We start from the raw sequence: 23,272 nt of genomic DNA, 5'->3' as shown, positions 1-23,272 counted from the left end.
ATAATGAAATGGACGATAGAAGTTCAAACAAATTAAGAAGGGTTCCCTTGCTTAAAAACAAAATTCCATAAAAAAATTTGGAGTAAGTTACTCCAAAGAGATGTGGAGGGAAAACTTCATGGACGCGAGATTATAGACTCGATCAATGTATCTATTGAGGCCAGCAACCGTCAAACAAAAGTTATACAGGATAAAGATGACATCAGTCCCTTTAAACACATAACCAGAAAATTACAAATGAAAAAAGGGGCTATTCCGAATTTGAACTTCTTGCTTCATAAATGGAAGAAGTGAAAAAAGATTTAGTAAAAAATATGGGTATAGAATTTTCAAACGGTATATCCATGGCCGCTTATAATGAAGAAGAAGACAACTGTCTCGCAGGAGAATCTCAAAGTGTTCATAGCACGGAGGAAATGGACATTGGAACGTTTCTTCAATAGTTCAGAAATCAGATAGAAGAATCTTCTAGCTCAAGCAAATCTAAAGGGAAAGAAATTGTGAAAGATTAGAGGACAAGACATTATCTTTTATAAAGTTAAAATTATTGTATGTTTATTTATAAAGTTTGAATTATTGTAAACTTTCATAAAGTAGAGGACCCCAATGTCGGTCTAATAATGTAACATGACGTAAGCACTTACGTCATGAACTTCAGATTTTCCTCTCGATCTTTTTTATAAAAGGTTCACCTCTTGTTATTAGAAGGCAGACTTTGGCCAACCTTTCTGGTGTTACTTCCTTTGTATTTCCACTACCATCTAAATAAAATAATTGTTGGTGTTCCTACTTTTGAGAATTATTGCTTAAAGTCTTTTCCAGTTAAGGTATTGCTCTTCTCTATTCTAATATTAATTAAAAACACAATTTTTAATAGCCTAAATGATAGGCTAAACACTTCGTGTTGGACTAACAACAACTTGAACTATTACGATATGGTGAGAAAAGGACTGTTTTGGTGTCTCTAAGGTCGAGTTAGTGTAGTCGAGGGAAGGCAAGATCTTGGCTTAGTTTGGTGTTCCTGGTAAGGCCCATATTAGCCATGAATGAGGTGTTGTTTGGACAATGTTGGAACCGTAAAAGTTATTTCCATCCTTAGATTACATGAATCGTTATTGATCTTTTTAGAATTGAAATATGATTAGCATTTGTTAGTAAAAAAAAATATTCATAGGAAAAGTATGTGACAACAATTTTCGCTAGTAAAAAGAAATGGAATGATATGTTTAATTGGAAAGGGGGAATTTTGATCCATTAATCAATAGTAGGAGTATTTTTTTGATAAAACTATTAATGGCAGAGGCATTTTTAGATCAAATTATTAACTTAAAATATTTTTATTCAACTTTACATAGTCCAAAGATATTTTTGACTTTTTTTCTCATAATTAAATATGGAAGTGGAAGGTAGAAATGAGCTCCATCACGGTTATTTTTTTCATATATGAAGTCAAGGATTCTATGTCCCTATAATATTTTCCTAATAAAATTGATATTTCAAGAATAAGTTGCTATATATCTACTTGAATTCTCATTCTTTATTGAAAGAGTGAGTTGATTTTTTCACTAAGTCAGTCAACTCAACTTTCTTTATAACATCAAAGTCACTTAATTAAAAAAAATCCATAAAAAGTCATTTAAGCAAGGGTTCTTTCACAAAAAGTCAATCAATTAAGAATTATTTTCACAAAAAGTCACTCAATTTTTTTTTTAAACTCAAAGTCATTTAACTAAGGGTTTTTTTCACATAAGGTCATCCAATTAAGAATTCTTCTCACAGAAAGTCAATCAACTTTCTTTGATATCCTCAAAGTCATTTAACTAAGGGTATTTTTCATATAAATTCATTCAATTAACAGTTCTTTTCACACACAGTCACTCAACTTTCTTTTATATCGACATAATATCTCATATGTGTTGGGTTTTAAAGGTGTGAATAGGAAATGAAGGGTTGTGACTATGTCGAAGGGTTGTGACCTTTATGAAAGGTTGTGTCCTTTTGATGAGTCCACGATTTGGACTCATGTAGGGCTTGATTTGGATAGAATTAGTGTCCTCAAATGCTTGTTTTGTGCCAATAACTGATGTAAAATCCTTGATTTTTATGTATATGGATTGAGGAACAAAGCATGGACACTAATGCGCAAAAAGAAACAAGGCAACGAAAAGAACAAAGAAAAGAAGGCATGTTGATCGCCTAATCCATTGGGCGAGTCGCCGAATGACTATTTTCTCACCTAAAGTTCTAGTGTGTCAAGCCCTGAAGGAGAAAATCAAGTTGGTGATAGAAAGGAGTAGTCGGCGTGTCACCGATCGGTTCTGCGATGCAATGTTGGTTCGCCCGAAGTTACAAAACTTGAAGATGTTGAAGGCCAAAGAAAAAAGGCGATTGAACTGACCAAAGGGCAGATTGCCGAGTTGATCGACAATCCCGACTTACTGTGCCGAATGATCCTTCGCAACATATTTTTGGTGACTATAAATACAATTTCAAACATTATGTTTAGAATCTTTGGTTTAGCAGTTTTCATATTATAGAATTTTTTTGTTTGAATTGAGAGTATTAAGACAATATTTTCCTTAGCTTTGAAGAATTGAAGTTTTCCATTTTTGAGAAATTGGAAGTGGGTCTTTAAGATTCTTCAATTTGGACCTTTTTAAAGACGAAATTAGTCTTACCGAGTTGATGGAAACACCATTGGGTAACGATTTTTATCTTTTTATGATGTCTAGCTAAAACCCCAATTCTTGGGGTGTGATTATGGGTTGATTAGCTTATGGCTATTGCTAATTGATAGTTTAATGTTGTTTAAAAGTGATTTCAATCAGTAATTGTGGTTTAATTTAAAGGGTTGTAGTTGCAAATGTAACTCTACCTTCGTGTTTTTGGCTTGCTCGAGAGAGAGGTTTTAAAACTAAGATTACTGAATTGATGGTCTGTCGGTATTGGGTTGTCATGGATTCAGCTCGAGAGAGTGAATCCTAAACCCTTTTCCACACATTCATCTTGAGAGAGTGAATGGACTAAAGCATAGGCTGTTCTTAATTGATGTTTGTTGGTGTTCGAGAGAAACCAACTTGATTCGGGGTAAATTGTTCGAGAGAAGTTTATCCCCACTAAAGTCTAGCTTATTCACTGATTTACAACTATTTACTATTAGTTGCATTTACCCATTTGTCTACCTTAGTCTATAATCCAATCACATCCAAAGAACCCGTCTCATTACTTGTTAATTCGTGTTATTTGCTGCTATTATAGTTGATAATTACAATCAAACTCCCACTGTTATTTGACACTTGTGTCACCCTTTAATTTGAATTATGCTTTTATTCGTAAATATTTATTCATATGATTGGCTTGAACATATTCGTACTTTGCTCTTGATTCTTAAACACGTACCACTCCATGTGGGATTCGACCCCAACTCATTTAGTTGGGTTATATTACTGACTAACGATCGTTGACACTTAGTATTGGATGAAGCTTCCTGATACGTGAAATCAAAATGGCATTGTTACCGGGGAGTGGTGTTGTTTGAGAATCTTTAGTTAAGTGGAATTTTGTTCTTGTTAGTCATAGTTTCACTTACTTAATTTTAGTTTTGGTTTGCTTGTTTGTGTTTTGAAACAAGAAGTATGAGTGTGGACGAAAGCAATGGTAGCCAAGTGGGCCACTAAGATGACATTGAAAACCTCAATGATGTCAATGAGCCTAATGCTAATGACCCCCATCTAATGGGTGAAATTGGTGCCATTCGCTTGCCTCCGGCAGAAAGGAACGTTTTGTTCCATTTCACAAGTACTATGTTGCAGCTTATTTTATGGGGTTGTTCAGTGGTTTGGCTTATGAGGATACCCATGAGCATATTAGAAACTTCATGGATGTTTGTGGACGGTTCTCTTTCAAGAACATATCCCAAGAGTCAATATGTTTGAGGTTGTTCCCGTTCTCTTTGATGGGAGAAACATGTAAGTGGCTGGCTGAATTGCCACGTGAATCAATCACTTCGTGGGAGGAGCTGCTCACCGCATTTCAAGTATTTTTCCTCCTTTGAAGATGATAACTGATGCTTATCGTGACCAACAACACTGACCTACGGTGTGTGTCTACGATCGTCAATAATATAGTAACCCAACCAAGGGTTGGGGTCGTGTCCCAAAGGAGCGGTTTTGAGAATTAATAACCAATTAGAATTTCATTCAAGTTAGTCGTAGTTAAAGACATTTGCGATAAAAGACATTGTAAATTAAAGAGGGTGACACAAAAGTGTCAACTATCAAAAGAGGGTTTTGTAACAAGTATTAAAACAGCTAAATAAACAAGAAAATCAAGTATGGGGAAAGGTTCTTGGGATGTGACCGCAATACAAGTTGAGATAAATTGTTGGGTACATGCTTTCGATAGGAAATTTGCAAAATAATAGTGACTAGGCTAAGCTTTAAATGGAAATAAGTTCCCTCCCGGGCAACTTACCCTGTTTCAAATGCGTTCCTCTCAGAAAACCATTTGTCGCATGAAGACCAATCTGCGCCTTACTCCATTCACTCTCTCGAGCTGAGTATTAGGATATGGGACTAGGGCTCACCTCTCGGGCTGAACCTCATGTCGACCCACTCTTTAGGCCATCACTTTAGTGGTTTTCGTTTCGTGACCTCCCTCTCGGGCAAGCCGAAAACACATGGGTGGATTTGTATTTGCAACTACAAACCCTTTAGATTAAACCACAACCACTAGGTGAAATCACCATTAAAATACATCTAACCTATCAGCAAATAAGACCCAACAAGAATATCAACCCATATTTGCTAAATCACACCCCAAGAATGGGGGAGTTTTAGCCACACATCAAGAACTAAGAAATTACACCTAACATGATAATGAAATCAACTGGGTATAAGAAATTAAACCTTAAATTAAGCAAAGGAAAATGAATAGAGAAGACCCACTTCCAAACTTGGGGAAGAAGAACTCCTTTCTTCAAGTCTCCAAAAAATCCTCTCCAAACTTGAGAGAACATATCCACTAAAGTATGTTCTAAAGTGAAAATAATAATAATAATTGTTCCACTCCAAAATTCTCAAAAAAATTCCTTAAGACTACAATTCTAACTAGTATTTATAGTTTTCACAGATTGTGCTGCGGAGGATTGTTTGGCAACATTAGTCGAGATCGCCGATGAACTCGGCGATCCACCTTTAGGTCATCTCATCACCTTCAGTGTCTTGCCTTTAGCATCCTCTCATTCTGGATCATTGGGCGGTACAGTACTACTTCGCGGAACTGATCGGCGACTCGCTGACTGCTCTTTTCCTCGCCTTTTGATCCACTTCCTTCAAGGCTTCACGTACTGGAACGAAGGGCGATTCATGTTGTTTCGTCTACTCGCCAAGTTAAACTCGGCGATCCACATGATTCCATTTCTTGTTCTTTTCAGCCCTATTTGCTCCGTTTTGCGCCTAAGTGTCCATGCTTCCACTAAAACTTCAAATACCTGAAACTTCAGGATTTTAATCAGGTATTGAGATAAAAACAAGCATTCAAGAACACTCTTTTCATTAAAATAAAGCCCTAAATGAGTCCAATTTGTGGACTCATCAATGACTCTTCGGGATAGCATTCAGAGCTTCATGCGTCTGGAGGGCGAGCGAATTCATGAAACTTGGCTACGATTTAAGAAGTTGGTGCTCTAATGTCCAACTCATGGCATGTCTAACAACGTTTTGCTGTAGTATTTTTACCAGAGCCTTGACTCAGTAAACAAGGGCATTGCTGACCAACTTTCTCTGGGAGGTTTAATGCAGCAACCTTATATGATAGAAACTCAACTATTGGATGGCATGACTATAATCAATCGGGCTTGGTACATCCGTGAAGATCAGGTTTCCCCTCTTACTTTTATATTGACCAAGGAGCAGATGGAAAAAGACCATGAGAGGGACCAAAACATGGCCAAGATCATGACACGACTTGACATTTTGTCTAAAAATGTCATGGGAGCTGGTGCTCGAAGTGTCAATGTCGTGGGGGTTGGGTGTGTGAATCCCGAAGAAGCCAAGTTTGAAGCACTGTATAATGAAGAGGTGAATTTCCTAGCCAACTAAGGTGGTGGTTATTGTTCAAACTACCTAAGGCAGGGTGGTAACCAAGGTTGGAACAGAGATGAAGGTTGGAAGGATCGTGATAGAGAGTGGAGGGATCGAAATCCCAATTGGAAGGATGGGGAGAAGGATAGGTATATGTCTCCCTACGAGCGTCAAAAGCCAAAGGATTCGGAAAGTGGCCGGTCTGAGCATATGCTTTCTCGTATCCTAAACGAGGTTGAGAGGTCGGACAAAATTTTGAAAGAAATGAAAGAAGATGTGTCGACCCTCAGCCAGACGTTTACCTCTCATCTAGTATCGATCAAACAGTTGGAGACCCAAATGGGTCATATCTCATCTCATTTAAACCCGAGACAATAAGAGGGTTGCCTAGTGATACTATGGCCAACCCCAAGAATGAGGTTTGAGTGTGAACTTGTGTCGGCGTTGCTTGGGAGGCAACCCGACTTTTATTTGCTTTCTTTTTAAGTTTGAAATAATGGTGTGTTGAGTGTGCAGGTCAAAAGGTGGAAGGTGTTTGAAAAGTGCAGGTTAGCGAGCTAAAAGTCTAGTTAGCGACTCTCTGAAGAGGTCGACAAGCCCGACTTGGACCGTTGTTGAACTCAAGACATTTTTAAATTGGAGTCTGTAAAACTCGGCGAGCCTAGGAACTTATTGGCGATTCGCTGACCATGTCGGCGATCACGACTTAGTCTGCCGTTTGGACCCCCACAATAAAATGAGGTCCTGTAAAACTTGGCGAGGTAAGTACCCACTCGGCGTGTCGGCGACCAAGTCTAATTTTGCCGAATAGGTGAGAACTGGACGGTTTATAAAGGTCAAAGGTTTAAAGTTTCAAACTCTTTGACTTTACCTCACTTTTGAACTTCCCAAACTCACACCCGCACAATATTTCCTATATTCTATTCATTTTAATCGTATTTTAGTTATCGTATTTGTGTTCGGAGTTGGATTACTTTTTCGCCCAACATTTCAAAGTATTTATTTGGCATTTAAGGTTGGTTTTCCAAACCAATTCGTTTTTAGCGATTTGTACTCATTTGCAATTGATTTTTATCTTAGTGATGTGTGTTGGGCCTCTCTGATCGTAATTGTGTATGTGTGTGCTTGTTTTAATTTGGATATCTTGCCCGTAATGCCTATATTATTGAAATCTCGAGTTTTTCGTGCATTAAAAATTATTAAAATTGGGGGGTTGTGCTTGCATGTTGTTGGGTCTAATCAGGTTAAGTCTAAGTAACCCACATTTGTGCTAAATGACATATTTTGCCCAATGATAGAGCGGTTGACGTCATTCTTAAGGGCAAAAGTCGTCAAATGGCCAAATTTGGCCAAACCGGGAGAAGTCTGAGTATCTCGGGGGCATGGGTGTAATGGGTCTTAGCTTAATTGTAAGAATGCATGTTTTGATTTTGTTTTCGGGGGCTTCGAGGTTGAATTTGGGAAGTTGGGTTGAAAGTTGGCACGTTGGGTCATTTGGCGAGCTGGGTCGATCTTGCGGAACCACTCGAAGGTTTGCCGAAGTTCCCATTATCGCCTTTAATTTCATGCTAAATTGTGAGTTAGGTTCTATAACTTTTGGTGAGAGGCCTGAGTTCGTCGAGTGCACTCAGCGACTCGCCGAAGGTCTTCCTTCATCACCCTTTTTGCGCTCCTAATCCTTAAATGCACTGTAACTTTTGGTGGGCTAATCCTTGCTCGCCGAAAGCTGTCAGTGATTCACCGAAATGCCTTTCCTATCTTCGACATGCCATTTTTTTGAGAAATTTTTGAGCCAATCCTTTCGGCGAGCCCTATCTAGCTCGCCAAAGTGTTTCGGCGAATCTGTCTGCAGCTATTCTTTTGTGTCTTTGCTTGAATTGTTTCTAACTTTTCTCTGATGCTTTGTAGACATGACTAGACCAAAGGTTGCTGGTAGAAACATGCCACCCCGCAAGAGGGCCAAAGAGATAAAAATCAATGAGGATGCAACTGCATCCAGGGCCAAGGCGACCAAACCTCCCACAACTGGCGGGAAAGGAAAGGATAAAGGGAAAGCACATGCGCACCGGATTCCAGCTCCGACAGTGACGGTATCTACGTTGCTCACCTCACCACTTCTGAGAGTGAGGGTGAGAACCAGGAGTATCAGCCTAGGGAGGATGAATCACTAGCAGCACAGAGGCCAGAGTTGCATTCCAAGAAGCTTAACGATCCGTCTAGGATCAGGACCCCTCAGGCTACTTCTCCTTCCGCTCAGCACAAGTCGTGGTCCTAGCACAACTAGTACAGGGTCCTCCTCCCAAGTCTATGAATAGACTGAAGACCGAGGGGCTGAGGACCAGTATCGAGGAGAAGCGTATATGCACTGATGGAGTTATTGACATGTACCTGGAGATAATGAGTTGCCTAAAGTCACACAACTTCAGACTCTTCACCAAGCCCCGTGGCCCTTACATTCCTAATTAGGTCTGGGAATTCTACGTTGCTTATGGAGCCTTGGTACCATAGAGAAAGAAGCAGGCAGTTGCATTCAAGCCGGTGGACTACGTAGTTGTGCGGGGAAAGAAATTCAAGTGTGATAGTGAGGCTATTAATGTTGTCTTGGAATGTCCTAATGATATTGATGATGACTGCCAGCATCTGATCAGGACAAAGACATTAGAAAACATGAAGAAGTGGTTGGCTCCGCTAATATCAGATGGTACTCCCAAGTGTCTTGAGATTGGAGCATTGATTGAAAAAAATGATCTAAACATAGCTGCAAGGTTCTAGTTTGGCTTCATAAGCAGTACTATCATGCCATCACAGAATGAGTCGATTCTCCGCCTAGCCAAGGCAGCCTGTCTAGGTTGCATTATTGATGAGACGAGGATAAATCTAGGGATGACTGTGGCATAGGAGATGGTCATGAGGGCCAAGTAGCGCCAGACTTCCCTCCCCTTTTCGGTGTTGATCACCGAGCTGTGCAGACGGGCTCGGGTTCCTATAGATAAGAAGAAAGATGTGGAAGTGAATCCCACATCTTCTACTGATATCCAAAGAATCGAGGTGGAATATTTAAAAGATGAGGCGGAGAAGAAAAAGGCATCCCCGGTGGACTCTTCCCCGGTTGTGGACACAGACACATTACCTGCAAAGGCGCCTTTGCCTACTCCAGCCCCTGGGCCTTCAGGTACATCCAGTGTTGTTCCTTCTGATACCCCTAGTTCCTCTGCTGCTACATTGCCTCCCAGATCTGCTACTGCTGTTTCCCAGCCCCCGCTTACTCAGGCTGCATAATCCGGATGGGGCATCTAGCCCATTCTGTTGATCGTCATGCTTCCATACTTGAGGTCTCCATTCCAGGCATGATTCAGGCAGCCCTCACTGATGCTTGATGTTTGCGTATTCAACGATACAAATTCTGATGCAAGTGTCTACGATCGTGCAATAGTATAATAACCCAACCAAGGGTTGGGGTCGAGTCCCAAGGGAGTGGTTTCGAGAATTAATAGAAAAATAAAATTAGTTCTAACTAGTCGTAGCTTAAGACTACGACTAAAAACATTGTAAATTAAAGGGGGGTGACACAAAAGTGTCAATTATCAAATGGGGGTTTTGTCACAGGTATAGCTAAAACAGTAAAAATGACAGAGAAATCTATGAATGTGAGGGAATTCTTGGGGTGTGACCACAATATATATTTATTTTAATCGTGGGGTACATGCTTTCGATAGGAAATTTGCAAGATAATAGTGACTAGGCTAAGCTTCAGATGGAAAAAAGTTCCCTCTCGGGCAACTTACCCCCGTTTCAAATAGGTTCCTCTCGGACACCCATTTGTCACATGAAGGTCAGCCTACACCTTACTCCACTCACTCTCTCGAGCTGAGTGTTAGGATATGGGACCAGGGCTCACCCTCTTGGGCTAAACTTTATGTCGACCTACTCCTTAGGCCATCAGTCTAGCGGTCTTGGTTTCACGACCTCTCTCTCGAGTAAGTCGAAAACACATGGGTGGTTTTGTATTTGCAACTACAAACCCATTAAATTAAACCACAACCACTAGGTGAAATCACCATTAAAATACATCTAACCTATCAACAAACAAAACCCAACAATAATCTAAATACATATTTGTTAAATCACACCCCAAGAATAGGGGGTTTTAGCCACACATCAAGAGATAGAAATTTATACCTAAATGATCTTGCATTCAAATAGGTATGAAGAATTAAGTCTTGTTACAGGCCAAGAATGAAGAATCCAAGAGACCCAAGTTCAAATCCTTGGAGATGAAATCCTCTTCTTCTTCAAGTTTCCAAAACCCTCTCAAACTCAGAGAAAAAGTACTAAAATTATATTAATTATTTCACACTGAAAAATATTATAATACTAAAATCTGATACTAAGCTATAACTCTCAACGAGTATTTATAGTTTTCAAAAATCTGTACTGCGACGGATCATTCGGCGACATTAGTCTGAATCGCCCATCAACTCGGCGATTCTCCCTTTGGTGTAGTTCTTCATCGTCTTGCACCATCCTTCGGCATCGTCATGCTCTGGGTCATTAGGCGATATTGTATTGCTTTGCAGAACTGCTCGGTGATGCGCCGACTACTCCCTTGTTCCGCTGACTTGATCATTTCCTTCAGGCTCAGCACACTAGAACAAAAGGTGGAGTGAGACCCTTCGGTGATTTGCCAAGTGGACTCAGCGATCCTCAGCCTTCATTTTCTCGTTCTTTTCAACCTTTTCGTTTCTTTTTGCGAAATAGTATCTGTGCTTTCCTTCAATCTTTGAATACCTGAAACTTAAGGGTTTTCATCAGATATTGAAATAAAATAAGTATTTGAAGACACAATTTCTATTCAAATATAGCCCTAAATGAATCTAATTTGTGGACTCATCAACACCCCCAACTTAAACTTTTGCTTGTCCTCAAGCAAACTCGAGTTCAGCTGATCACAAAGGGTGTCTCAACCAGTGCTACACAAGACTCAATCATGAATGTACACAACAAGACTCAAGTTACTCATGCAAAGATCAATTGTATACTCAAATATCCAAGTTGTAACACACTATTACCAAAGATTCTCATGCTCACAATACTTGCTACTTGTGCAAGTTCAAGCTTAACAAAAAGTATCTAAATTCCCTCACGTAAAGAATGATTTCATATTCACACATAGAGGTTAATCAATTCAAGATCAGGAATCAGATGCAACGCTCACACTCAAAAAGAGGAACGCAATGCATGTTTTCACCCATAGGTTTGCCCTTATTTTCCAATCAACTTTCGATTTGGCTTACTCAAGATCAAAAAGGTCTTTTCAATGCTTGAAATGAGGCTGAGTGCAAAGGTATGGTTATTTAGGATCAGTGACTTCTTCATCCTCGTGAGATGTGGTGTTCTCAAAACGTCATTTTCCTTTCCCTTATCCATTTTTTTTCTATTACTTCTAAGTCATCCTTTTATTCACTCTCTCTGTATTGCTTGGAAACCCAATTCCTTTTGCACTTTTTATTCCACAGGTTTTTTTTAAGGGTTTCCATTTTGTCTTGCAATACCATGGGTTAAGGGATACTTTTCTTGCACTTTTTGACTTCTCCTGTTCCTTTTTACCACACCCCCAACTTAGGCTTTTGGCCTAAGTTGGCTACTTACTAAAACCACAAATCAAGAGGATTATAGGTAGTGGGTCAAGTAAGGTCTAGAGTTCATCAAGGTTCTTCCAAAGAAAGGTAAGGCTCAAAGGGTGTTAAAAAGAGTTTCGCACGCTCACGGGTAGGCCACAAAAAAGGTACATGTCAAATTTGGCTCACACTCTTTAAAGTTGTCTAAGATCATTTCAAGAGCACACCTTTCTAAATCAATCAGACTAACGGAGCAAATTCTGGGTTTATTCATGCATGGTTCAAAGTAAGCTAATCACACAAGGCATCGACACTTAAGTCAAACAAGACTACACACTTTCGCTAGTGTGCAACGGTCATTACAAGAGAATCAATTCGATAAATGGCTAGTCACAATGAGATGCAAAGAGTTCACATATTGTCTATGCAACTTCATTTGGTATCATCGTAGCCGTGCATTCATGTTCGTTTGATTTATGGCACTATTCAAGTCATCAGTATTGATCGAGACTGAGACTTAAATTTTGCAAAAGAACAACCACTTTCAACACACGAGAGGTGGTAAAAATGTGCGAAAAATGAAAAAAATTCGAAAGGGTCAAAATCGTTTAGAAATTTAAAATAAAAGGAGTCATAAGCTTAAACATCCACAGAAAGCAGCATTTAATGTAATTAAAAATAGACAACCCAATTGTACATAAAAACACAGATATCCATATCAAACAAGCAATGTGGGCCTCACCCCCACCAGAATAAAAGCGTTTGCCCTCAAATGCAAGTGATAAAATATTCAGCAGTAAAAATAAAGAAACACAGAGCGAAAGGTAAAGAGGGGATCCTGTTTATGCATTCGCTTCATCTGCCTGTGCATTGGTGTTTGATGCATCAACTTGATATAAAACAATAGCTCCCGAAGTGTTTCCATTCTGGTTTGCATTGTTTCATTTGCCTTAGTTTTCGCAGCGATATTAGCCCACCCATTCTATCCATGTCATGAGCCGCCAAAAAGGAATCTATGGTTGTGTAGAATTCGCGTCTCCACGAAGGAATGGTGGGACCAATAGGAATCCTCCTTCTGGCCCTAGCTTCATTGGTACATTTTCTTTGTCTGGCTAGCTCTGGTTTCTTTTCATCTTCTTTAAACTCACGTGCTCTTATGTTCCGGGGTGGTTCATTTCTCCCTGCGACTTTTGGTCTAGCCATTTCTGCAAAGACTTCGAATACAAGTTAGACAGTAATTTAAACAGGAGAAGAGAGGGTTCCAAGTGCAGAATTGCTTCGCCAAACTAGTGGGCGAACTGCTTATCTAGTTAGGCCATTCGTTGAAAATGATGTACGAATGATACAAGGGCGCAGACAAATGGCGAACAAAGGGTCTTTCAGCGAGTCGCCGAGTGCGGTTTGCGATTTAGGCTGACCGCCGAAAGCCACAAATCAATCGATACATATAGCATCCAGTCAAAGGCAAAATGACGACATTAGGCGAACCGCCGAGCACGCGAGTTTGTTTATCTCGCTAAACAGCCAAACGTGTCCATTTTCAACCCATTTCTTTCAAATTTCACCCCGCAACCCAGATAATGCAAATTAGGCTTAAATAACATAATTTCAACGAAGACCCATAGAAGTTTCACATTTTCCCTCGCGTAAAAATTCAACTCAAAGCACAGTCGAATGGGAGTCCCTCAAATCACGTGAAATCAACTGAATCATAATCAATAATACATGCAATCCAGTAACTCAGAGACTCAGAAGAGATTTTATACTATCAATCATTATGCAAATGAGTACAAATTTTGATAAAATAACTGAGGGATTCGATTACCAACCTTTGGTGCTGAATTAGATTGTACTAACGCGCTAGGCAGTAATGCAATCCAAATCCGCGCACAATTCGACACTTAAAATACATTAAAATTGCAAGAAATATAAAGCTAAAGTGCAGGTGTGAGTTTGATAGGATGAAAGAGTGAGAGGAAATAAATGAAGTAGAACTTTTAAACCTGTGGCTTGCAAAAACCGTTCAGTTACCACCCATTCGGCGACGTGAGTTAGGCTCGCCCAATCACTCGGCAAAGCGCCAAGTGATTACTAACTTCGCCTAATGAAACAGGATCTGCATCTCATGTGAGAATCCTAACAACAGTCTACATCGAGGTCGCCGTTATTGTCGGTGATGCGCCACTAATTTTCTACAGACCGCCGAGTTTTACAGGATCCAAGCTGACATAGTCTTAAGTCAGATGATGGAAAGAATCGTGTCTGTCAATCTTTTCGGCGATCTACCAACTGGACTTGTTGCCTACCTCCATATACTATTTCAATCACCTCCTTTACTTTAACATGTACAAACAACACATTATTATTCTACTAGTAATTAGGAAACACTTAAAGGGTTTTGGGTTGCCTCCCAAATAACGCCTTAGTTAACGTCGTGGCATGACGCAAGTGTACCTTCAAACCTCACCCTTGGGGTTAGCCATAGTATCACTAGGCAAACCCCCTTGTTGTCTCGGATTGAGATGAGACGAGATATGACCCATTTGGGTCTCTAACTACTTGATTAAAACTAAATGAGAGGTAACGGTCTAGTTAAGGGTGGACACATCTTCTTTCATGCCTTTTAGCATTTTGTCTGACCCTTCAACTTTGTTGAGGATGCGTGAGAGCATATCCTCAGACCTACCACCGTCTGAATCTTTTAGCTTCTGGTGTTCATAGGGAGGCACGTATCTATCCTTTTCCCCATCCTTTCAATTTGGATTACGGTCCTTCCATTCACGATCCCAGTCCTTCCAACCTTCGTCTTTAGCCCAACTTTGGTTGCCACCCTACCTTGGGTAGTTTGAGCGGTAGCCACCATCTTAGTTGGCCAGATAATTTACCTCCTCATTATACAAGGCTTCAAACTTCATCTCCTCAGGATTAGTTCCCCCGACCCCCACAGCGTTGACACCCTAAGCATCGCCCCCCATGATGTTTTGGATAGAATATCAAGTTGTGTCATGATTTTGACCCTATTCTGGTCTCTCTCATTGTCTTTCTCAATCTGCTCTTTGGATAGCTGAAACGTGATCGGTGAGTCCTGGTCTTCGCGAGTGTACCACGCCCTGTTGATGGTTGTCATGCCATCGAGAAGTTGAGCTGCTACTGTATATGGTTGTTGCATTAACCCTCCGTGCAAAAGTTGGTCAGCTACACATTTGTTTATCGAGTCTAGACTCCGGTAGAAGTATTGAAGGAGCACATTATCAGGTAGACCATGGGTTGGGCATTGTAGCACCAACTTTTTAAACCGGAGCCAAGTTTCATGCAGAGGCTCTTCATCCGGACGCTTAAAGCTTTGGATGCTATCCCAAATAGTGATCATCTTTGAGGGAGGGAAAAATCGCACATTAAATACGGTGGCCAACTCCTCCCACGAAGTGATCGAGTTACGTGGCAACTCAGCTAGCCACTTACACGTCTCCCCCATCAATGAGAAAAGGAATAATCTTAATCGAACTGATTCTTGAGAGATGTTTTTGAATGAGAATGGTCCAAACACATCTACAAAGTTTCGAAGATGCTCATGTGGGTCCTAATGAGCTAATCCACTAAAGAGTCCCTTTAGTTGCAAGAGTTGCAACATGGTGCTTGTTATGTGGAACACCGCATTTCCCTCTGCTGGCGGTAGACGGATGGCTTCAACACCTCCCATGATATGTGGATCATTGATGTTGGGATTTTGGACATCGTTGAGGTTACTGATGTCGTCCTGATGGCCCACCTGACTCTCGTTACTACCGTTAACATTCATGCTTTCTGAAATGTTTACACAATCAACAAAACAAAACTAAAAATTAAATTAGTAAACTACCACTAATAAGAACAGAAACTCTATTAATTTGAGAAATCTCAAATAACACCATTCCCCGGTAGTGAAGCCATTTGCATGTTTGCGTAATCAACGACACAACTTCTGATGCAAATGTCTATGATCGTGCAATAGTATAATAACCCAATCAAGGGTTGAGGTCGAGTCTCAAGGGAGTGGTTTCTAGAATTAATAGATAAATAAAATTGGTTCTAACTAGTCGTAGCTAAAGACATTAACGACTAAAAACATTGTAAATTAAAGGGGGGTGACACAAACGTGTCAAATATCAAATGGGGGTTTTGTCACAGGTATAGCTAAAATAGTAAAAATGACAGAGAAATCTATGAATGAGAGGGGATTCTTGGGGTGTGACCGCAATATATATTGATTTAAATCGTTGGGTACATGCTTACGATAGGAAATTAGCAAGATAATAGTGACTAGTCTAAGCTTTAGATGGAAAAAAGTTCCCTCTCGGGCAACTTACCTCGTTTCAAATAGGTTCCTCTCGGACACCCATTTTCCGCATAAAGGCCAGCCTACGTCTTACCCCACTAACTCTCTCGAGCTGAGTGTTAGGATATAGGACTAGGGCTCACCCTCTCGGGCTGAACCTCATGTCGATCCACTCCTTAGGCCATAAGTCTAGCGGTCTTGGTTTCACGACCTCTCTCTTGAGCAAGCTAAAAACACATGGGTGGTTTTGTATTTGCAACTACAACCCCATTAAATTAAACCACAACCACTAGGTGAAATCACCATTAAAATATATCTAACCTATCAGTAAGCAAAACCCAACAATAATCTCAATACATATTTGCTAAATCACACCCCAAGAATGGGGGTTTTTAGCCACACACCAAGAGATAGAAATTTATACCTAAATGATCTTGCATTCAAATGGGTATGAAGAATTAAGTCTTGTTACATGTCAAGAATGAAGAATCCAATAGACCCAAGTCCAAATTCTTGGAGATGAAATCCTCTTCTTCTTCAAGGTTCCAAAACCCTCTCTAGCTCAGAGAAAAAGTACTAAAATTATATTAATTGTTTCACACTGAAAAATATTATGATACTAAAATTTGATACTAAACTATAACTCTCAATGAGTATTTATAGTTTTCAAAAATCTGTGTTGCAACGAATCATTCGGCGACATTAGTTGGAATCGCTGATCAACTCGACGATTCACCCTTTGGTTTAGTTCTTCGCCGTTTTGCACCATCCTTCGGCATCGTTGTGCTCTGGGTCATTGGGCAATATAGTACTGCTTCGCGGAACTGCTCGACGATGCACCGACTGCTCCCTTGCTCCGCCAACTTGATCATTTCTTTCAGGCTCAGCACACTGGAACAAAAGGCGGAGTGAGACCCTTCGGCGATTCGCCAAGTGGACTCGGCGATCCTCAGGCCTTCATTTTCTCGTTCTTTTCAGCCTTTTCGTTCCTTTTTGCGAAGTAGTGTCCATGTTTTCATTCAATCTGAATACCTTAAACTTAAGGGTTTTCATAAGATATTGAGATAAAATAAGCATTCGAGGAAATAATTTCTATTCAAATATAGCCCTAAATGAGTCTAATTTGTGGACTCATTAATGTTGTGACACCCTTGAGCGCTACCATTGATGCCCTCGCGGCTAGGATAGCGGTGTGTGAGCGTGTCCAAGGGGCCATCGAGGAGGTGATGGTTCTAAAGGCCGCTATTGTTGCACTGAGGAGAGATGTGGACTAGCTAAACTCCACCGACATGTCCATGATTTTCGGGACGATGGAGATCCCAGATGTGCCAGTTGAATAAGATATGCCTCCAGCTACCACCAGAGATGATGTTAGAGTTGGGGAGATTGTTGATCCTGAGTCTGAGGCTGAGACGGATGAGGAGATGTTTGAGGTCGTTGAGGAGGCTTCTTATGAGGGCCTTACGGAAACTGAGGAGGCCATGGTAAATGCAGTTGTGCAGGCTTCTTTGACAGATACACCCTGGTGTTACTGTGATTGTGACTCCGGGTACTGAGATCCAGGTTCAGAGTGATGCACCAGGCACTGATGCCCCGACAGACTATTTAGACAGGATCCCTCTTTACCTCCATCTCTTTCTTATTTTTATTGACTTTTGGATATTTTATTGCTTACATTTTAGGACAAATAGCTTTTGTTTTGTGGTGGGGTGAGGCCCACCTTTTGTGATTTATAAATTGTGTTTAGCACTGTTTTTGTGGATGATTGAGCTTGTGGCTCCTTATTTTAAATGTAAATGATTTTTGGGCCCGTTCGAAAAACTTTGAATTTTGTGTCACCTCTTGATTTTGTTTAAATGTGGTTGTTCTCTTGCAAATTTGAGTATCGGTATTGATCAATACCGATGACTTGGATAGTGCTCATAATCAAACATAAATGAAGGTGCAGCTACTATAAGGCCAAATGAAGTTGCATAGGCAATATGTGAACTTTTTGAATCTCGTTGTGACTAGTCAATATCAAATTGAGTCTCTTGTGATGAACATTGCACACTACCGAAAGTGTGGAGTCTTGTTTGACATTGGTGTCAATGCCCTGTGTGATGAGCTTACCGTGAACCATGTGTGATGACACCTAGCATTTGCCCCGTTGGTCCGATTGACTAAGTGATTCAATCTCTTGAAATGATCTTAGGCAATTTTGAAGAGTGTGAAACAATTCGACATTATACCTCTTTTGTGGCCAACCTTGTGAGTGTATGATCCTTGCTTGAACACCCTTTGAGCCTTACCTTTTTTTCTTGAAAGAAACTTGATGCAAATTGTGACCTTTCTTTATCCATTACCCATAATCCGCATGATTTGTGGTTAGTTTGAATAGCCAACTTAGGCTAAAAACCTAAGATGGAGGTGTGGTGAAAAGAAAAGGTAAATCAAGAAATGCAAAGAAGTCCCCCTTGATCCATGGTTGTGAAAAAGATGGAACCCCTCCATACAAAAAAGAGAGAAGAAGAAAAGAAGACTGAAAAAGAAAAAGAATGAAAAAGTTGTGGAATAAAGTTGTGAAAGTGCAAAGAAAATAGGGTGTCCAACAGTCCATGGAAAGTGAATAATAGGGTGACTTTTGAGCATGAATGAGAATGGTGAAGAAAAGGGAAGAAAAGTGTTGTCATACCACATTTCATGAGGATTACAGCTATTGAGCCTAAATGACCATACCTTTACACTCAGCCCCATTACAAGCCTTTAAAAGACCTTTGTAATCTTGAGTGAGTTGAAGCAATTGTTGATTGGAAAATAAGGGCAAACCTATGGGTAAAGTCATGCATGTGTTCATCTTTGTGAGTGTGAGTGTTGTATTTGATTCCGAAACTATAAATTATTGAACCATTGTATGTGAATATGGAATCATTCTTTGTGTGAGGACATTTGAGTACCTTTGTTGAGCTTGAACTTTCATTTGAAGCAAGTATTGTGAACTTGAGAATCTTTGATAATGGTGTGTCACAACTTGAATCTTTGAGTGCACAATTGATTTTTGCATGAGTAAGTTGAGTCTTTTTGTGTGCATTCATGATTGAGTCTTGTGTAGTACTTTTTGAGACATCCTTTTTGAACTATTGAACTTGAGTTTACTTGAGGACAAGCAAAAGTTTAAGTTGGGGTGTTGATGAGTCCACGATTTGGACTCATGTAGGGCTTGATTTGGATAGAATTAGTGTCCTCAAATGCTTATTTTGTGCCAATAACTAATGTAAAATCCTTGATTTTCAGGTATATGGATTGAGGAACGAAGCATGGACACTAATGCGCAAAAAGAAACAAGATAACTGAAAGAACGAAGAAAAAAAGGCATGTTGATCGCCTAATCCATTGGACGAGTCGCCGAATGGCTATTATCTCGCCTAAAGTTCCAGTGTGCCAAGCCCTGACGGAGAAAATCAAGTCGGCGACAGAAATGAGCAGTTGGCGTGTCGCCGAACGGTTCCACGATGCAGTGTTGGATCACCCAAAGTTACAGAACTTGAGGATGTTGAGGCCAAAGAAATAAGGCGATGGAACTGACCAAAGGGCGGATCACCGAGTTGATCGGTGATCTCGACTTACTGTGCAGAATGATCCGTCGCAGCATATTTTTGGCGACTATAAATACATTTTCAAACATTTTGTTTAGTATCTTTTGTTAATCAGTTTTCATAATATAGAATTTTTGAGTTTGAACTGGAGTATTGAGACAATACTTTCCTTAGCTTTGAAGAATTGAAGTTTTCCATTTTTGAGAAATTGGAAGTGGGTCTTTGAGATTCTTCAATTTGGACCTTTATAAAGACTAAATTAGTCTTACCCAGTTGATGGAAACACCATTGGGTAACGATTTTTATCTTTTTATGATGTCTAGTTAAAACCCCATTTCTTGGGGTGTGATTATGTGATTATGGGTTGATTTAGCTTATGGGTATTTCTAATTGATAGTTTAAATGTTGTTTAAAAGTGATTTCAATCAGTAATTGTGGTTTAATTTAAAGGGTTATAGTTGCAAATGCAACTCTACCTTCGTGTTTTTGGCTTGCTCGAGAGAGAGATTTTAAAACCAAGATTACTGAATTGATGGTCTGTGGGTATTAGGTTGTCATGGGTTCAGCTCGAGAGAGTGAATCCTAAACCCTTTTCTACACATTCAGCTCGATAGAATGAATGGACTAAAGCGTAGGTTATTCTTAATTGCTGCTTGTTGGTGTTCGAGGAAATCAACTTGATTCGGGATAAATTGTTCGAGAGAGTTTATCCCCACTAAAGTCTAGCTTATTCACTGATTTACAGTTATTTACTATTAGTTGCAATTACCTATTTGTCTACCTTAGCCTATAATCCAATCACATCTCAAGAACCCGTCTCATTACTTGTTAATTCGTGTTATTTGTTGCTATTGTAGTTGATAATTACAATCAACCCCCCCCCCCCCCGGTTATTTGACACTTATGACAGCTTTTAATTTGAATTATGCTTTTATTGGTAAATATCTATTCCTATGATTGACTTGAACATATTCATAATTTGCTCTTGATTCTTAAACACGTACCACTTCCTATGGGATTCGACCCCAACTCATTTAGTTGAGTTATATTACTGACTAACGATCGTTGGCACTTAGTAATGGATGAAGTGTCCAGATACGTGAAATCACCAGCTTTCTAAAGGGTTGTGACCATTTGAATGGTTGTGCCCAGTGTTTTAAAAAACTCTGTTGGGACTCGCCTCGGGGCTCGCCCTATGGTGGGACTTTAGCAAAACGCCTCGAGACTCAAGTGGGGCTTAGTTCTGTAAGACATACGCCCTAAGCTCCCGACTGTACGCCCTAAGCACACCCAACGCTCAACGCTCGAGGCTCGCCTAGCAGATCTTACACAAATTATATGTTAAAATCTTTAGTTAACATTGTTGACCCTCATAATTCTTGAATAATTGAATGGATAAATAATAATTTATAGATACAAAGTATGTGTTAAAATCTTTAGTTAACATTGTTGACCCTCATAATTCTTGAATAATTGAATGGATAAATAATAACTTTTAATCTATAGAGATAAAGAAGATAGAGAATAACTCAAATAACAAGTTTTAGTATCGCATCTTTCCTATTTGGTAACACTGTGAAAGTAATTATATATTACATAACATTTCTTTTATAAATACGTCGCGGAATTTTACTTTTTCACTTATCATTGGTCTTCATGGTTTTGTCATATGTCTCAAAATTATTATATTTTATTTAGCTATTTGAAAGTAATTTTATTTTTATTCATGATGGAGTGATGTTTTTATTATAATACTAGTAAGGCTATTAATTATTTTCTTTTAGGGGGTAAATCGTATAGTATGATTAAAAAAAAAATTGAGAAATAATGATTCTTTTATTATTAGAAAGTTAAGATATTAGATTATTTATACTTGTATAATCACGTTAGAACTTTTATTTTCTATTAGTTTATTTAATCATATTTGTAATTATTTCAAACTATTGATTTATTTTTATAATTTTGTGTTATTATATTATTATACTATAATATAAATTAAAAATTTAAAAATCCATAGGTCTTACGCCCCACGTCTCGAGGCTTACGCCTCGCCCTATATATTTTGTTGCTATATATAGGATGTTGTTGCAAAAAGTACTTTTGGCAACAATATAAAAGTCATGTTGTTGCAATAAACGCTGATGCGAAAAGTTTTTGCAACAACAAAATATATTGATGGCAAAAACTAACTTATTGCAACCAAAATAATTGTTGCCTTACATTAATATAGTTGTGGCTTATAAAAATTTTCGCAACAAAATTTAGTGTTGCCACAAATTAACTTTTTTACCAACAATATCAGTTGTTATAAAAAATTGACAAAATGTTAGTTAGGAAGGCTTTTAGCAACAATAATTTTTATTGCAATAAAGCTCACATATTTATTATATACCTTTAGCAACAATTTGTGAGTTGTGGCTACATACATAATACACATTTTCTTTCTAGAAATTTTATCCAAATATTTTCTGCACTTTAGCAACAATTTGTGAATTGCTGCTATATACACAATACACTTTTCTTTTAGATATTTTTCACAAATATTTAGATTAAGAATTATATAAATTTGCAAAGGTCAATATAAGATTGATATTCCAAAGAACTAAACACTTCTACATATGTTTGTACTTGTGAGAAAAAATAATAAGCAAGTCATTAATTATATTCTAATCCTACTAGTTATAACTTTTGAATAGTCCGATCTTCCAATAGTACTTGTATTGAAGCAATGGTTCAATTATGCATGTTCATCCTGCAAATAAAAGATAAATATAATTATAATTTGACAAAGTAAGTTATAAAATACACAAATATAAATCTAAAAAGTAGAGATATTCACATGAATGCACTCACAATACACCCACACACACTTTAATCTCCTAATAAATCCCCCTACTCTCCTGATAAATCACCTTATTTCATTTGAAAATGACCAAAATCAGAGACGCTCTTTAAATTATGTACAGAAGAGAGATTGAGATGTTCCAGATTTGGTAAAGGATCATCAAACTTTGTGGATTATTAAAGCTGTTTTGAGACTTTCTTTTCCACAACTGGATGTAGATTTGAGTTGGCTCAAACTTTGCGACGTCATTGAACTCCTCAAACCAGTCCCTCTTTGGAAACAAGTCCACTGGATCAAACCAGTCATAGGTATGAACAAGTTAAATACAGATGGAAGTTTCATTCATTCAATTGGAAAGGGAGGCATTGGGGGAATTCTTAGAGATGAAGAAGGAGACATCATTTTTGCTTTCTCTATACCTGTTCAGAGTAATAGCAGCAATATGGCAGAAGCGTTGGCCGCTAAATTTGGCTTAGACCGGTGCATTCAACATGGAGTACATAATATTTCTTTGGAATTGGACTCAATGTTGATCACTAATCTCATAAAGCAAGGTCACTCTAGCAATATCTTTCTGAAGCCTATTATAGATGACATCAAGAAGATGGTGAAGGATGCAAATATGGAAGTGTCTCACTGTTATAGAGAATCAAATCAGGTCGCAGATGGTTTATCAAAGTTCGCAACTACATTAAACGAGCCTAAATTCATCAATCAATACCACGATTTGCCCCAAGATTCTAAGGGCCTTATCACCTTGACAAATGGCAAATGCCGAGTTTCAGGATATGCTATGACAAAGCAAATTTCTTCGTCAGCTAATCTCAATGCTCCTT

General features: G+C 39.0%; 1 protein-coding gene across 2 annotated transcripts in view; it reads left to right on the top strand.

Moving 5' to 3' along the window:
- The window catches only part of LOC125808456 (ras-related protein RABH1e), a 942,753-nt gene that overhangs the window by 86,929 nt on the left and 832,552 nt on the right, over positions 1-23,272 (top strand). The window lies entirely within an intron of this gene.

The sequence above is a fragment of the Solanum verrucosum genome, unplaced genomic scaffold, assembly GCF_900185275.1.
Source record: "Solanum verrucosum unplaced genomic scaffold, falcon-dt-bn FXZP01000112.1, whole genome shotgun sequence".
NCBI lineage: Eukaryota > Viridiplantae > Streptophyta > Magnoliopsida > Solanales > Solanaceae > Solanum > Solanum verrucosum.
The sequence above is the reverse complement of the archived record's forward strand: the minus strand, read 5'-3'. Positions and strand labels throughout refer to the sequence as shown.